The sequence below is a fragment of the Mauremys reevesii genome, linkage group 19 (assembly GCF_016161935.1).
Source record: "Mauremys reevesii isolate NIE-2019 linkage group 19, ASM1616193v1, whole genome shotgun sequence".
In the NCBI taxonomy this organism is placed as follows: Eukaryota; Metazoa; Chordata; order Testudines; family Geoemydidae; genus Mauremys; species Mauremys reevesii.
Genome location: NC_052641.1, coordinates 16,124,686 through 16,141,935, shown reverse-complemented (window position 1 = coordinate 16,141,935; position 17,250 = coordinate 16,124,686). Strand labels below are relative to the sequence as shown.

The 17,250-nt window shown below is 40.2% G+C and overlaps 1 protein-coding gene across 2 annotated transcripts in view; it reads left to right on the top strand.

Moving 5' to 3' along the window:
• Positions 1–17,250, top strand: part of RAPGEF1 (Rap guanine nucleotide exchange factor 1) — a 159,541-nt gene that overhangs the window by 65,836 nt on the left and 76,455 nt on the right. The gene's annotated exons all lie outside the window — the stretch shown is intronic.

The window sequence follows — 17,250 nt, the reverse complement described above, 5'->3', positions numbered from 1 at the left end:
GTTTTTGTTTTCTCCCTGTCCAAAAAAATATTTGTAACTAAATTGTTCATATAATCATTAAAATCTTCTCTTGGCTTGTAATGCTATGAAATGGGCCTTGTAGATTGAATGGTGATAGAAAATTAATGGATTACTTTTGTACCAAAGAGAACTTGTGGACATTCCAATCTGAGTCTTTCTTACTCTGGTTGTTACTTCATAATCTGAGAATGTGGTTTTATGATTTGAGATTCTTTCAGCATCCAAATTGCTGCTCAAGCAATGTGCTACAGGTGATGAGGCTGATTGGCTGGTTCGTTGGTGTCAGCGTAGCTGGCAGCTTGTAACATGGTTATTATTTTCTGACTGTTTCATTAAAATAGGTGACTATATGGTTGCTGCTCGTTTGATTGGCAGCTGTGTGTGTCCAACATTCTGTAACAATGCTACATGGTTTTAAAGTGTTGTGATCAATATGTACATCTTGAATATTCCAGTTACCATGAAGTTTATGTGCCAAATACAAGAATTGAGACAGCACCATTCATAGATAGGTCCATCGTCAACTCTGAAATGTTTCCAAAACCATTTTTTGGTCCATTTTCCATCATCTGGTTCCTAAGTCAGTTCTTTGAATATATACTTCTCATCCATACGTATCTAAAAGTTGCATCTGTGTAACGTGACAACCCAGTACACTTACCAGTTGCTTTGGAAAAGGCAGTAGTAATTCAAGTCATCTTTATTTCTCTAATTACAGCCTTTTTACATGTTTAGTTTGAATAGCAAAACCAAACCTCTCTTCTCTCCTGGGTCTGGAAGTATTTTTGATAAAACTACACTTCATAGCTTTCCCCCAAATCAGTCTAAAGCTTGGAAAACATTTCCCCCAACGTGTGGTGTTCCATCCCCCACTCCATCTCCTTGTGCTTTTGAGTCTCACGGTGAGTGCTTGCAGAATAAGGGATGAAGTCCAGAGGAGAGCCTGATTTTAACTCTTAAGCGGGGGGAGTCAATAGTCAGACTGCGGACCAAATTTGGACTGCCAGATGCTTTTGAATGGATCCCGAAATCTTTTTACTACTTATTATTATCATTGCATTGTTATTTTTTATATTATTTTCTCTGGAGTCTGGTCCTTGACTATACATAGACCAAGAAATTTGGACCTTGACAAAAAGTACTTGACTACTCCATCTTAAAGGCTGTTGCATCAAAAGGTAAAACTGTTTCCAAGCATTTTGTTAAAAGATAAGCTGACCTGAAAAGGATCCACATTGTTCTGACTAGTAGTGTATCCTCTGGGCTGAGATGCTGAAGAACTGGTATTCTATCTACGGGATTAAATCCTCCACTTGTCTGTGCAATTCTAATGCATCAAACTGCAGGCTCACATTTATAGAAGGGGAAAAAAAATAAGAGTCAGTAACCAGACCTGCATCATCCCCTCAAGTGGCAGTACAGTCTGAATACCAACTTCTTTAATGACATTCACTTAAGCAAAGTATTGTGGGAGGGTTATGCAAACCACTCTGAAAGCTGGCTTTAAGTACTGCCAAACTGCTTGCCCACTGGACCAGCTATACATTTCTGTTTACACAGACACCAGCACAAGTGTAAAATGATACTGTAATAGAGTAGGTGTGATATTTCTGATATAATCAGTCTAGAAACGGTCTTTAACACCATTATTAACCTTTGCCTAAGCAAAGTAAAAAGCTGAAGGCAGTTTCCACAATTCTGTGCCCTCCAACATCTGATGGTATCTGCAACCAACCCCACAGTTTTATTGCCTGCCTGTGAACACTAGGAAATCCTATTCCTGTATCAGCACAATTTGAAGCATCAATGCCTCCAGCAATGGGAAGCAGAGATGTTAATAGAACAGACCAGACTAGAGTAGAGAGGCAATACTAGCCTGCATCTTTGTTAGCTGTAGGATTGGCAGTGCCTGCCCTAGGCCATCATGGCAGGAGTCATATATCAGGTTTACTGTAGAAACAATATTAACTTTATGGCTATTATAGTGCATTTCATGGAGTCTAAGTTATGTATCTTCATGCCACTGCACAGAGAATTACGGGTTGAGATTTAACTAGCAGCAGTAGTCCATTATTTGTGACAAGTTTCTATTTTATCATATCTCCTCACCACTGAACTGGAATTGCTATGGGTACCTCTGGCTATGGTTGAGTTGCAAGTGTGTGAGTAAATGAAAGAAAATGAAAGAAGCCCCAGATAATCACATGCAATTTTTCCCGTTTCCAGCCCAATTCAACAATTTTCTCAGAAAGATCTCTAGGAATATGATATAGAATTATGTATCCTGGAACTTTGCAGAAACAAAGGAACATAGCATTATGGAGACAGACTGATCTCAGCAGAAATACATGGAAAATCTGGGTACATAAATATTGATCATACAAGAGTCAAGAGCCAAACCTGTGAAGACTTCAGGGTGGCTACTAGAGAAGCAGCCCCTTGAATTTCAGTTAAAGATTTAATAAATGGTTATGAGAAGCAGCCACTTGCCACCTTTTAAAAATAAGCATTCTTGCTGTCAGATCCTTGATTCTTATTCAAGAGCCAGAGTTTGGCAGTCTTCAGAGCACGGCAGAAGATGTGTTTGTTTAGTCAGACATTTGCCTGAATCAGTGCTGCAGCCTGGGTGTCCTTTTGGTAGTGAGGGTAGCTGCAAAGTATGCCATCTGCCCATTGAGAAAGTGTGTTAAACACTGTACCCAGACGCTATGGCAAAGGGCCCTTAACACAGCTATAAATAAATTAAGAAATCCTTCCGTGCTGTACTTTTCTTTAAACTTGATTTTGCTAAAGCAGCAAGCAGTATAGTAACTGTCACTGCATTGTCTATGCTATTTATGCCTAAAAAATGCAAAACACAATTGAGTTGCATTTCTGTGGTCCAGACCTTGAAGGGTGGATCAATACTAATTTTAGCTAGTGGTGCATTGGGTAGTGCTTCCTTTGGGAGCTAAGAAGTTCCATTTAGAAAACAACAAATAGAATTTAATGGGAGGCCAAGGAGATAAGGTTTCAAGCATGTGGCTAGCAGGATACCACAGCACATGGCGGGTTAAAGGTCAGGGGAGGTCACGTTATCCTCCATCACATCCAGAGAGCAATTCCATTTATGTCAGATTAAAACTGGTGATTGTTCAGAGCTTAATGTAATTAACTTTTTGCTCTTCCAACGTACAAATGCTCAAAAACCATGAGTATGTTTGTTTAGAAACGTATCCTCAACTTCACTCTTACACGGGTAAAATTCTGCATCTCCCAGTTAAAAAATAGAGAGTGATTTTAATATTCTCTGCGTTTGATAATTCAGGTTAACCCCTCACAAGTGGCCACCTCATATTGGTAAATGATAAATTTCATCTATGCTTGTGTGTAAGGTGAGAGTCTTCATAGTGACTCTAGTCAGTGAGTCACAAATTTTCCATTTCAATATTGTAATAAAAAAATTGTGATAATTGAAACTAATTAACATGCAGCTGAAATTTTACTACATTCTGTGCAGCAAGGGGCAGAAGTGATTTTTGGAATATTGTGCAATGGCATAAGTCAGGGAGGTCCTGAAATAAGCTTTGTTAGAAGTGGGTGGTAGCCTAGTGAAATTTAAAAGCCACAGCTTTAGGGTAACTATCTAATCACATATCAGCTGAAAAATACTCTGTCCAAGATAGTAGCCGTGGCAGAATCCCTGCAAGATGAGAGGGGGCAGAATCGGTGGTTCTCAGACCTTCGCCTCATCTATGTTCCTATGTAAAGAGTCATTCACGGTGGAAAAAATGCAGTTTTAGCAGAAACAGCCATCTGGTAAAGAGAGGGTTTGACTGGAACCGAACACTTCAGCCATTGATGGTGAAATCTCAGCAAATCAGCTACTCACCACAGGAGAACATTTCCACTATGTTATGCTCACCATCGCAAGGAGATTTCACATCAGAGCTCAGATGATATTTTAAACATTTATTTATTTTGGGGGAAGTCCCCCTTCCTTTCTGCCTTCTCTACAGATTTATTACACTAATTTCTTTATTTCACACTTTTTAACAAAGGGAACTGTGTTTTCCCCTCCTGTTTATCATACAGGCTAACTCCAGTTTAAAGCACAGCAGACACTTTCAGGATACAGTCTCAGCTGAGTCAAACCATTATCTACATTTCACACTTTCATATTGTTGGTTTCTGAGAGGATAGGAAGGTTGAAAGGTGCTGCAGCCAAATAGATTATTTTCAACTAAAATTTTGAATGCCCAATTGTCAGGAAGACCTCATTCACACTTAATACACATTCACACCTCACAAGCCTGACAATTAACCACGTGGCTGTTTCAGAGCCTGCACCTGTCCTAGAAAGGCATCAGTTTAAAATACCCTACATCCATTTGCACAAACTGCTTGCTGTGGGAAAACTCTGGTACAATAATAGGAACTTGGAGCCCTGCAGGAATTGGAGAGAGAAAAGGTACCTACAGACTAGGTGACTTTTCAAATAAGGGCTTGTCTACACCATGCAGCTTTCAGCAACAAGGCTGGTGTCGTTAAAAGTCAGTGTGTGTAAACGCTCTTTGTTGGCACTTTTGTCGACAAAATACTTCCAGCCCCGCGAGCAGCGTTAGCTTTGTCGGCAGAAGAGTGCTCCTGCTGGCAAAGCTTTGTTCACACTGACACTTGTGTGGGCAAAACTTTTGTCTTTCGCAGGAGGGGTGCTTTTTAAAGTACCCGTGAAAGACAAAAGTTTTATCGACAACTTTGCAGTGTAGACATATCCTAAGGAGGGAGGGATAGCTCAGTGGTTTGAGCACTGGCCTGCTAAACCCAGGGTTGTGAGTTCAATCCTTGAGGGAGCCATTTGGGGAACTGGGGTAAAAATCTGGGGATTGGTCCTGCTTTGAGCAGGGGGTTGGACTAGATGACCTCCTGAGGTCCCTTTCAACCCTAATATTCTATGATTCTATGAAGAGAGCATTTCCTTAATCTCATATCAGCCTCATTAGTGCTTGCTTGAAGCATCCACTAATGGTTCATAAGAGAAGATTTTGCATACAGAGTCCGCAGGATTAAATGATCAAATTGAGCCCACTCAAGTGTGGAGACTTTGGAGGACCCCTTAATGGGAAGCATTTTCATTAAGAACCCAATTACCTATGAAAGGCAATAAAAAAAGAAACTTCCCTAGTCCCATGCCTCTTCGGAAGCATCCTTAGACTCACTTGCCTCGCTTGGCAGGGGCAGGACAAAGTGAGGAGCTGATCTGACGTTTTAACTATTATAGGCACCTACAGGTTTTTGAGAGAGAGGTCGCTTGGAGCTATAATACGCTTTACGTTTATCACTCAGTCACCACTACCACTTTGAAAAGTTACAGAGCCCCACACCTGTCAATGTAGGGCTTATAATCAGAACTCGCTCTTTTTTCTTTTTTTAATAATGAAAGTAGCTGTAAGATTTAATCATGGATGAGATTTTCCACAGGTTCCCCATCCTCTCACCCAGTCATATTCCCTGGAGTTTCTTGGTGCATAGTTCTTTTCCTCAAGAACATAAGGGGTTTGGTTGTTTGACTTTTCTAAAGGATATACCTGGGTAGCACAACACCAAAGATGAACTATACTTGTCTCTCCTACTGAACAGACTCATCATGTCCCATTATAAAAAAAGATGCTTCTCTTTTGTTCTTACTTGTCCAGAATCTATGGTGGCTAGATCCATGAACCATGAGAACAGCAAAAGAGGAGTTAATTTTCCTGATATATCTTTGGTTACTTGTATGTATCAAGTGACAAGGTAATATCAGTTGGAGAATTAGCAGAAGGGCAATGGTCTGACCTTTAAATGCCAGTCTAGACAAGGCCTAAACCAGTGGTTCTCAACCAGGGGTATGTGTACCCCTGTGGGTAGACTGAGGTCTTCCAGGGGGTACATCAGCTCATCTAGATATTTTCCTAGATTTACAACAGGCTATGCAAAAAGCAGTAGCGAAGTCAGTACAAACTAAAATTTCATACAGACAAAATGAGAAAGTAAGCAATTTGTCAGTAACAGTGTGCTGTGACGCTTTTTTGTATTTTTATGTCTGATTTTGTAAGCAAGTAGTTTTTAAGTGAGGTAAAACTTTGGGGATACGCAAGACAAATCTGATTCCTGAAAGGGGTACAGTAGTCTGGAAAGGTTGAGAACCACTGGGCTAAACCATCACCACTCTGTCTTGAAAATAGACATTTAATTTGCACATGGGCATTATTAGAAGGACTTTTCTTGTGTCCCTTTAATATTAAAAATATCATGTTGGTGCCATATACCTAACTAAAATATGCTTCAACTCTCCATGTTCCTATCGCCTAGTGAATGAGATTTGAGGTTACCCACCAGGCTGAGTTGAATTGTATACATTTGATGCTTCAGGGCATCTGTGAGCTGAAGGATTCACCTTTGCTACCTTGCATCTGAGCTGCTGAACCTCTGGGCAGGTTGTTAGCAATTATGCTATTCCCAAAGCATCTGAAATAATGCAGCTCTGCTTGCTGGTCTAGAGAAACACCAATGACATCATTCCATAACCTTGGAGACAGATAAACAGCTCCAGCAACATCAGGTTATATAATCTCTCGGCTCTGCGCTTACATCCAGACAGCCACCTGGCTGAAACCAAAATCTAACAAAGATGTAAAGGCTACAAATATGTATGAGAAGAAAGGGGGAAGAGAAATTTTAACTCGAGCGCTGTGGTGTGGCCCTTTCTTTGGTCCCGGCATTAATCTGAATGAGATGTTTTAGCTGTGGCTCACAACCTTCCCCTTTTGGACAAGTGCGACTCTGATAGCGTACGTGCAAATCTGAGCCTGCCCAGCTTTATTTTTAAATGTTTGAATTGTCATGTCATTTTGAAAATATTCTCTTAAAGCTTCCGGAGTGCAAGGGGGAGTGTTAACAGGTCGATTTTAAGCCCTGTTTGCACACAGCAAAGCAGTGGGCTCCTCAGCCATTGTTATGTTTGAAACCACCTTCTTAATACACAATTTGGCATTATCTCTGCATTAATGTTGGATTTTCTAAGTGTAAAATTGGCTGTCGTGCTTAGTTAATAGGCAGCACTAGAAGTTTTTATCTCTTGACTAAGGACAGCTTGAACAACAGCAATGGTGGTGGTATTGTGGGGCACTTGACTCACATTTGTGTTGTATTTCAGTGTTGCTGACACGGGGGTGTTACAGACCACATAACCAATGTTGTGATCCCATTTGTACTCACAGGGTTGGGGGGGTTGTGCAGATTCAGTAAGTGTCTGGGAAGTGGCCAGGGAATGATCAGATATTGCAGAAAGATTTGCTACTGATTCAATAGATGACATCTTTCCTTATGAGTCAGTATCAAACCAATCTGCCGGAGGTGCTGTTTTTCTGAAGAAGTGTAAAGCTAATGTCCTAACCACTTCTTATCAATAAAAAGCCCATGTAACTTTTCTGAAAGAGAAGTAGTCCTGGTGTGCTAGATAAATTCAAACTTGAGTAGTTACGTTCTGCCTATCTGAATTACCTCTGCGTTTTCAGATGGATATAGCTTTCTTCTTCATTTCCTGACTTAACCTGTTGTGTAGTGTTGCTATGATGTCCCACCCCATGTGTCTGCATTTCAGAGGTGGGTAAAGTGGTCTCTGTTGCGATCCTTCAGGCTAAAAGATGACTTTCAGTAAACATGAGAGAGTCAATCAGACTCTTAACCTGCTACTTGGTTTGGATCATCTCCTCCTACCAACCTGCTGAGTTGCTACTGAGTGAGGGAAGTAGAAATATGAATGGAAGAAGGGTTGTGCTGTAAAATGAATGTTGTTGATTGTGATCCAGTGTCTTTCACTGCAGTCGACATGTGGCTGAGCTGATGGGTTGCTCTGTCTGCCTCGCCAGTCCCCTTGCATGACCTGTGAGCTCTTTTCCCCAGGAGGTGCATGCAGCTGGAGATGTCTCATTCATGGTTGCTTAGAAAAAAAAAATCAAAATCAAAATGTGTTCCCTGACCAATAAAAATGTTTCACTTCCTCTGGAGGCCCTAGAGGGCGGCATAAAAAATAATGAAGCCTGTGAGTCACTGAACACTCCCTGGCCAGCTGAGGAACGGAGCCTCCCTTTTCCATAGAAGTTTGTGTGCTGTCACTGTACATCATTAATGCTCACTAGTTTATGGCCACTCGCTGTAACATTGCCAAGAAAGAAAAAGGGCAATTGGTCTTTCTGCTTCGAAATGCTGGCTGCTTAGAAGGTGACGTGATGTTCAAGGAAAAGTTCCTTTAACACTCCATCAGTGTTGTTTGAATTCTAAATCAGCTTCTCCTCCACCTTTTCCTCTGAGCCTTGGCAGCTCTCCTAACACAGAATTTCCCTGGAGACTGACTTATGGCAGCTTACAAACAGCTCCACCTAAGGTACAAAGGTTAGGGTGGGCAAACTTCCTGGTTAATGTAGGACCCTCCCTGCTTTTTTCAAATCTGCTGGGCCCCCTTTCATTTAAGAGTACTCTGCCTCAGTCCCTCGACCTGGCGGCAAACACCAGGGGAAGGAGAGACTAGGTTATAGCTGCTATGAGACCAGGCTGCTGTGATGAGTCAGTGAGAGAGTGGTGAAATGTTCTCAGGTTAAAAATGTACGTCCTAGTCCTAGTTCCGCAGCAATCGACATCCCGTCTGATGGCCTTTGAAAATGTAAGGCACCATACAGGCATGACATGATAATAATTATTACATTCCTGAACATCCCTGGGAGACTGACAGGGATGGAGGACATGAACCATAACTGTAAAAACAGTCTCCCCCACAATATCAGAATGAAGTGGTGAATGGCCCTATTGAAAGAATAGAGAACAGATGTTAGTTCGGTCCATGTTTATGTTCATCATCTTCAACTGTTTTTTTTTTTCTGCCTTGCAAGTCATGCACATCCTGCAGATCTACAGTTCTTCCTCTCTATCATCAAGCCTGTGAAAATATATAGTCTTCTGGTCAAGGACCAAAGAGGCCTTATTTCAGAGCCCCTCCCATTACACTATATACTTTACTAATATATATGGACACAGTTCCCCCTGGCAAAGAGTTTATAATCTAAAACGATAAGTAACTCATTAAGGGTTGTGGACAATGATAATCAAATATAGATAATGTTGATACTCCCATAAATTCACAATTTTTTCCTTATTATAGATGGGTAAAGTTCCAAATCTCTTTACCTGCCTCTGAGTCTAGCCATCATAAATTGGCTGATACCTTGTAGTGGTGACAGCAGAGGTGAATCTAGAGAAGAGAGGGTCAAGTGGCTTTACTCTTCTAGGAAAGTCTAATCCAGAGAGGGCTCCCAACCACCATTGTCTCTCATATGACAGTGCATTGCAGTGCCAACTGGACAGGCATTTTGAAGTGTCTGCCTAATTATTTTTTTGCTTCAGAACTCTTAGGGTATGTCTACACTGCAAAAACAAACAAACAAAATCCTCCATGGCAGTGAGTCTCAGAGCCTGGTGAGTCTCAGAGAGTGGGTTTCAGAGCAGTGAGTCTCAGAGGGTGGGTTTCAGAGCTTGTGCTCCAGACCAAGTGGGAACATCTACATGGCTATTTTAGTCCCTCACTGCAAGCCCCATGAGCCCAAGTCAATTGACCCAGGCTCTGAGACTCAGTGTGCAGTGTTTTGCAGTATAAACATACCCACAAAGTCCCTATGAGTCAGAGTTTACTTGAAGCCATGCTACTTGCCTTTGCCTTTTGCAAATGATTGAGCTGTGCCCAGGGAGAAAAATGCCATTTTAATGGGCATCATTGCATAATTCTTGACAAAAGTCCCGTCTGTGTTTGAAGGACCCCTGGCATAAATGGCAGAAACAGTTAGAAATGTGTGCAACAGCTTCGTTACGACACAGGGAGAGAGGCTGTCTGGTTTTATCTGGTGGCTTTTAAGTATGTCCTCCCAGAAAAGGCCTGAGTGGAATAAGATTGTAAGGACATCTTCATTCTTTATAAAGTTCTGAGTTTTAAGGACTGCTTTGAATCTGAAATTGAAGACTAAACTTTAACCTTTTTTAAAGGCTTTGTCTATTCTAAAACTTGGGGGTGGGTGTTGTGTTTCTTTTTTTTAAAACCAACCATATTATCTGTTTGCATGATATGATTCAGATGCTAAATAAGCTGAACATTTTAATTGCAAGTCCCTGCTAGTCCAACTTAGTTGTCTTGATGATTGATCTATGCCACAGTAACCAGTGCCTTTAAAAAAAAAAAAAATCCCACACCTGTTTTTGAGATATCTGTAACTGTTCTCTGAAATGCTCTCACAAATCAGACTCCGAACAGCGCCTTACTCATACTGTGTGTGAGTGAAGGATAGAATGGAGACTGGAAGGTCTGTAGTGACTGATCTGTAGAGTGATAGAACTTTCACTTTGACTTTAGGGTAAGTCACACGCAGCTGGGTTAAGTTGGTGGAATTCACCAGCACCTTAAATGTTTGGCTTTATTTCTACCTAGGACTGTCGATTAATCACAGTTAACTTGTGATTAACTCCAAAAAAATTAATCACAATTAAAAAAATTAGTCATGATTAAGTGCACTGTTAAACGATAGAATACCAACTGAAATTTACTAAATATTTTGGATGTATTTCTACATTTTCAAATATATCTATTTCAGTTGCAACACAGAATACAAAATGTAGAGAGCTCCCTTTGTATTTTTTATTACAAATATTTGCACTGTAAAAATGATAAACAAAAGAAATAGTATTTTTCAGTTCACCTATTACAAGTACTGTAGTGCAGTCTCTTTATCATGAAAGTTGAACTTACAAATGTAGAATTATGTACAACCCCCCCCCCGCATTCAAACACAAAACAATGTAAAACTGTAGAGCCTTCAAGTTCACTCAGTCCTACTTCTTGTTCAGCCAATTGCTAAGAGAAATAAGTTTGTTTACATTTACGGTAGATAATGCTGCCCACTTCTTAATTACAATGTCATCTGAAAGTGAGAACAGGCGTTTGCATGGCACTGTTGTAGCTAGTGTCGCAAGATATTTACATGCCAAATGTGCTCAAGATTCATATGCCTCTTCATGCTTCGGCCATTGTTCCAGAGGACATGCTTCCATGCTGATGACGCTTGTTTTAAAAAAAAAATGTGTTAATTAAATTTGTGACTGAACTTCTTGGGGGAGAATTGTATGTCTCCTACTGTTTTACCCACATACTGCCGTATATTTCATGTTATAGCAGTCTCGGATGATGACCCAGCACATGTTGTTTATTTTAAGAACACTTTCACAGCAAATTTGACAAAATGTAAAGAAGATACCAATGTGAAAATTCTGAAGATAGCTACAGCACTCGACCCCAGATTTAAGAATCTGAAGTGCCTTCCAAAATCTGAGCGGGATGAAGTATGGATCATGCTTTCAGAAGTTTTAAAAGAGCAACACTCTAATGTGGAAACTACAGAATCCAAACCACAAAAAAAGAAAATCTACACTGCTTTGGATGGTTATCAAGCAGAACCCATGATCAGCATGGACGCATTTCCCTGGAATGGTGGTTGAAGCATGAAGAGACATGTTACTCTTTAGTGCATCTGGCATGTAAATATCTTGTGACACTAGCTACAACAGTGCCATGCAAACTCCTGTTCTCACTTTCAGGTGACATTGTAAACAAGAAGAAGGCAGCATTATCTTCTACAAATGTTTGTCTGAGCGACTGGCTGAACAAGAAGTAGGACTGATTGGACTTGTAGGCGCTAAAGTTGTACATTGTTTTGTTTTTGAGTGCAGGGGTTTTTTTTGTACATAATTCTACATTTGTAAGCTCCACTTTCATGATAAAGAGATTGCACTACAGTACTTGTGTTAGGTGAATTGAAAAATACTATTTCTTTTGTTTTTTTACAGTGTAAGTATTTGTAATCAAAAATAAATTGAGCACTGTACACTTGGTATTCTGTGTTGTAATTGAAATCAATATATTTGAAACTAGAAAATGTCCAAAAATATTTAAATAAATGGTATTCTATTATTGTTTAACAGCGTGATTATTTTTTTAAATCACTTGACAGCCCTAATTTCTACCATTCATTTGAGCCCAAGTGGAATGTCATCATCTTTCCATTCTAGTGATGTTACAGAACTAGGGCTTTGACTAGTAATCTCCCCTTAAGTAGAGTCTAGTTTGGTCACAGCTACATTCAGCACTTAGACTGATTTATCTCTCTTTCCCTGCACCTCTGAATCCTCTGTAGTTTAGAATAGAATAGAATAATTGGAGATATACCAATCTCCTAGAACTGGAAGGGACCTTGAAAGGTCATCGAGTCCAGCCCCCTGCCTTCACTAGCAGGACCAATTTTTGCCCCAGATCCCTAAGTGGCCTCCTCAAGGATTGAACTCACAACCCTGGGTTTAGCAGGCCAATGCTCAAACCACTGAGCTATCCCTCCCCCCTAAAATCAGCCTTTCTTTCCTCATGAGATGTAACATTCTGTCAGCAGACTGGCAAGCAACACAAGTTTGTTCAAACTGACGGTGTTGCTTTTCTCAGCCCATACAACAAGACCGTCACCTAGACAGACCAGCCTTTCTACCTAGCAGCCTTGTGTTATGGCATCAGATGAACATTTAAAGGGTGGGGATTTGTGAGATGTTCCATTTGCACATGGCTCCAAAGACACTTAGAGCACACTCATATCGCATGAGCTTTCTAAGATTTTGTGTGTGGTCAGAACCCAGACACGTGCCGACGTGGGGGAGACTGGCTTTAAAGCTGCGGCAAGGCCATGACTCAACAGCTGGAGCATGTTCAAACACAACAGAGCAAGGTTTCTCTTTAATAGGAGGATGGAATTAGCAATGAAAGGATTGATGTTTTAAAACTGCCAGTTAGAAGTCGAGACATATGAATCCACAGCAAAATAATTCTGAAGGTTTATTTTTCCTTTGTTTAAGACCTGAGCAGCAGCAAACTCACCAGACAGATGAAATGGGAGAGGATGGAAAGCCAACAGTTCCTCTGACTTGATTGTATTTTTCCCCTCCAGTTGTAATAGTTCCATCAAGCTTTCTTACCCTGACTTTTTCCCATTAGCTTTGAAGCCATTTGAATGCGCCATATCAAGAAGTACAGAATACCCCACTCCTATGCATCAAAAGGGGAAGAGGAGGTTCAAAAGTTCAGTGCTGGTATTCTCATTCAGTGCTGCCTGCAGGTGCTTAATAGGGGTCAGTGTAATATCCTAGAATCATTTTAAATGGATGAAGCATCTAGCAAATCCAATGGCACTTCAGCAAATAGTTCAAAGACGTGGCACCAGAGCTCACGTACTTATGTATTAAGTAGTTTAATATTGTAGCTAGGCGAACAAAATGCAGGAGGACAGTCTTTCATCTACTCACTGCCATGATCATTTCCTGTTCTCCCATGTACATTTTCAAACCACATAATAGCTGCTCTCCTCTTTCAGCTATTTGCTAGAGAGCCATAGGACGTTAGACATTTTAGTACTGAAGTGAGTAAAAGTAAAAGGATTTTTCAAAGCAGATCAGTTCCATGATAACAGATCTAGTAAGTCCTACACAGCTGTGCTTTTTTCTTTTGGTGTTTTTGCCTGTATTTGTAAAAGCCTTGTTAACTTACATCCTTCTGAGCCAGTGCATTCCTACTTGTTGCTACTTAAGCATAATTTCTCTTTTGACAGTCCACACATATGCAACTCATTGAGAAAATGTAGATTGTACAAATAATACTTGACCAATATGTCTATTTGAACAGTGACAGCACCTGAGAGACAGAAAACATTTATCGCTGTTCAGTGTATGAATAACCTCAATTGGATTTATGAGAGTGTGGTGAGAGGTATAATCCAAGTGTTTTAGCATAGAATTGGAAATCAAGAAGTTCTGCATCCTAATTGCAGCTCCAACACTGACTCCCCTCCATGGTTTGATTGGGCAAGTCACTTTACCATCTCATGCCCAAGTTTCCCATCTATGAAATGAGGATAAAATAAGTATTTGAAGATAAATTAGATCTGTTTATAAAGTGCTTTGAACATAAAAAGTGATATTGTAAGTGGTAAGTAAAATTTTGTTGAATGTAAGAGAGTATTGGGGGTTGGTAGGTGAGCCATTCACTTAAACATAAATGCAGCAAAATCTTGTGACCAGGAGAATTAGGAAACATTCTCATTGTAGACAAAAAGACCAGGTAGGAAATAAAAGTTGCATTGTTTACGATCTTCAAAGTAGGGCATCTTAAGGGCCTGTAGATGCGGAATATCATCTGCCTTAAGCTAACAAAACCGCTGATTTAGGTCATTTAAATAGAGCCAAAGAGTCCTTTGGCATCTTATAGATTAGCAGACGTATTGGAGCAATATGTCTGTTAGTCTGTAAGGTGCCACAGGACTCTTAGTCTGGATCTGTAAAAAGCGACAAACATGACTACCCCTCTGATACTGGTTTAAATAGGATCCTTGCCTCTCAATGGTGGAGGAGTCAGGGATGCATTCTATTGCCACTACCATTCTTTTCCCTTTAGATTAATTATTCTAATTGCAGTGTTTGCCTGAATATTTAAAGGACTTTGATCCATGCCTTCTCCTGCCACATGTGAATGTGTGTAAAACCCTGACATGCTGTGCAAATTAGATACCACTGGTGTCTTTGCAAAAGTAAAGAACAAAAGCGTTCGGGAAGTGCTGACCACAGTGACCTTGAGGACTCGGGGGTGGGGCTGGGAGTGTTTAAGAGTTTGGAGACCCCCGTGGATGTAAAGCAATGACGTAAATTGTTGCTAAGTCAGGATGCCAGCTGCTCTGAGCGATATTTCAGGTCAATTGATGTATGTCTGGGTTTGCCTGCAACAGCCAGGGATCATTATGTGTTCCTCGGTGGATTTAAAAAACAGAAATTAAACAGCAGCTGGTGGCACGGGGTACACTTTGAAAAACACCTAATTGGAGAACAGTTCTGCCAACCTACCATACACTTAAGAATTTTTCTCTCTCTTCAAAACATTCCCCTCTCCCCACATAGGACCACATCCAGTTGTCATGTGTCTTTGTTTTAAAGAGGAGTTCCTCTTATTCCAATGCCAGCTTCCAGTCTGAAGTTCTGACCTGTTGGTAACATCCTAATTGTTTCCACAGCAACCAGTTGTGATGGCATAAAATACTGCAGCAAAAGCAAATGAATTATTTTTAAAAATATGCAGTTTTTATGCAACTAACTGTATTAACAAAATATTTTCCCACAGGCGCCAAGTCTTTAAATAGTTAAATGTTTATAGGTGTCTTTAAGATACCATGAGCCTTAACTTAGAAGCTATAACAAGAAAACGTCCAGCCCTTTCTGTTAATGACATGTATGTAACCCAGCCACATCTAGCCTGTTTGACATCACTGGGCTGAGTAATGAATAGATTGTTCCATGCACTGTCTCATGTGCAGAAATGTACTGGTGGATGGAACCACCAGAAATACTGAAAACCTGTTTTCCAACTTTTCTGGCCTCTATAAAATCCTTAAAAGGCATAATTTTATGTTACATTAGCCTTTGTCTACATTCGATCAAACTGATCTCTGACTTCACTGGTGTCACTCCTGGGGTACACCTGCTTGTTGCATTGAACCATACTTGGGTTATGAGGTTCTCATATGGTGTCTTTTATTGGTTGAGGGCTGGGGAAATGGGATTTTCCTTTTCATTTGCTGATTTACTTGAGTGATTGGTATGGATGAAGGAATATAACAGGTGGTGCCTCCCATGTTATGAATATGGATAGCTGAATATTCTGCCTGTATTGTAAAGCTGTATATTATAGTTATAGCTTGAATGGTCTTACTCCCCCACAAAAAAAAAAACCCATGTTACTAGAAGGGGGAGAGATGTAATTTGACCTGTCAAAATCAGCTTTTCAAAATTTACGTTTAGTTTAAACACCCCTCTCCTATGGGAAGAATAGATAGTTATTTTTAGTTTCTAAAAGATCTTAACTCTGACCTCCTTGCTTTCTAAAGTTATGAGTGACTGACTGACTAAACCTTCCTGGGAAAGTTGAATCTGCTGTCTAATCGATTGATTGGATTTCTTTAGCTCACACCACTTTATCTAGTAGGTTTCTTTCTTTCTTTCCTTCCTTCCTTCCACTGTTACATAAGAACGACCATACTTGATCAGACCAAAGGTCCATCTAGCCCAGTATTCTGTCTTCTGACAGTGGCCAGTGCCAGGTGCCCCAGAGGTAATGAACAGAACAGGTAATCATCAAGTGATCCATTCCCTGTCTCTCATTCCCAACTTCTGGAAAACAGAGGCTAGGGACACCATCCCTGCCCATCCTGGCTAATAGCCATGGATGGACTTATCCTCCATGAATTTATCTAGTTCTTTTTTTGAACCCTGTTATAGGCTTGGCCTTCACAACATTCTCTGGCAAGGAGTTCCACAGGTTGACTGTGTGTTGTGTGAAGAAATACTTCCCTTATTTGTTTTAAATCTGCTGCCTATTAATTTCATTTGGTGACCCCTGGTTCTTGTGTTGTAAGAAGGAGTAAATAACACTTCCTTATTTACTTTCTCCACACCAGTCATGATTTTATAAACCTCAATCATACTCTCCCTCAGTCATCTCTTTTCCAAGCTAAAAAGTCCCAATTTTATTAATCTCTCCTCATATGGAAGCCATTCCATATCCCGATCATTTTTGTTGCCCTTTTCGGAACCTTTTCCAATTCCAATATATCTTTTTTGAGATGGGACGACCACATCTACATGCAGTATTCAACGTGTGGGCGTACCATGGATTTATATAGAGGCAATATGATATTTTCTGTCTTATTATCTATCCCTTTCTTAATGATCCCCAACATTCTGTTCATTTCTGTGACTGCCACTGCACATTGAGTAGATGTTTTCAGAGAACTATCCACAATGACTCCAAGATCTCTTTCTTTAGTGGTAACAGATCATTTAGACCCCATCATTTTATATGTATAGTTGGGATTATGTTTTCCAACATGCATTTCTTTGCATTTATTGATTGAGTTAATTGGTATATGAAAATGAGGATGGAAAGTTGAAAGATGTTTTTATGGACCATTCAAAGGCACAGTGGACACTTTAAAATCCTAATAACTTAGGTCCAAATTTTCAAATTTAATTAGTTAAGATTAGGCACCTAAATAAGTGACTTGTTGTCAGAGGTGCTGATCACCCACTGAAATT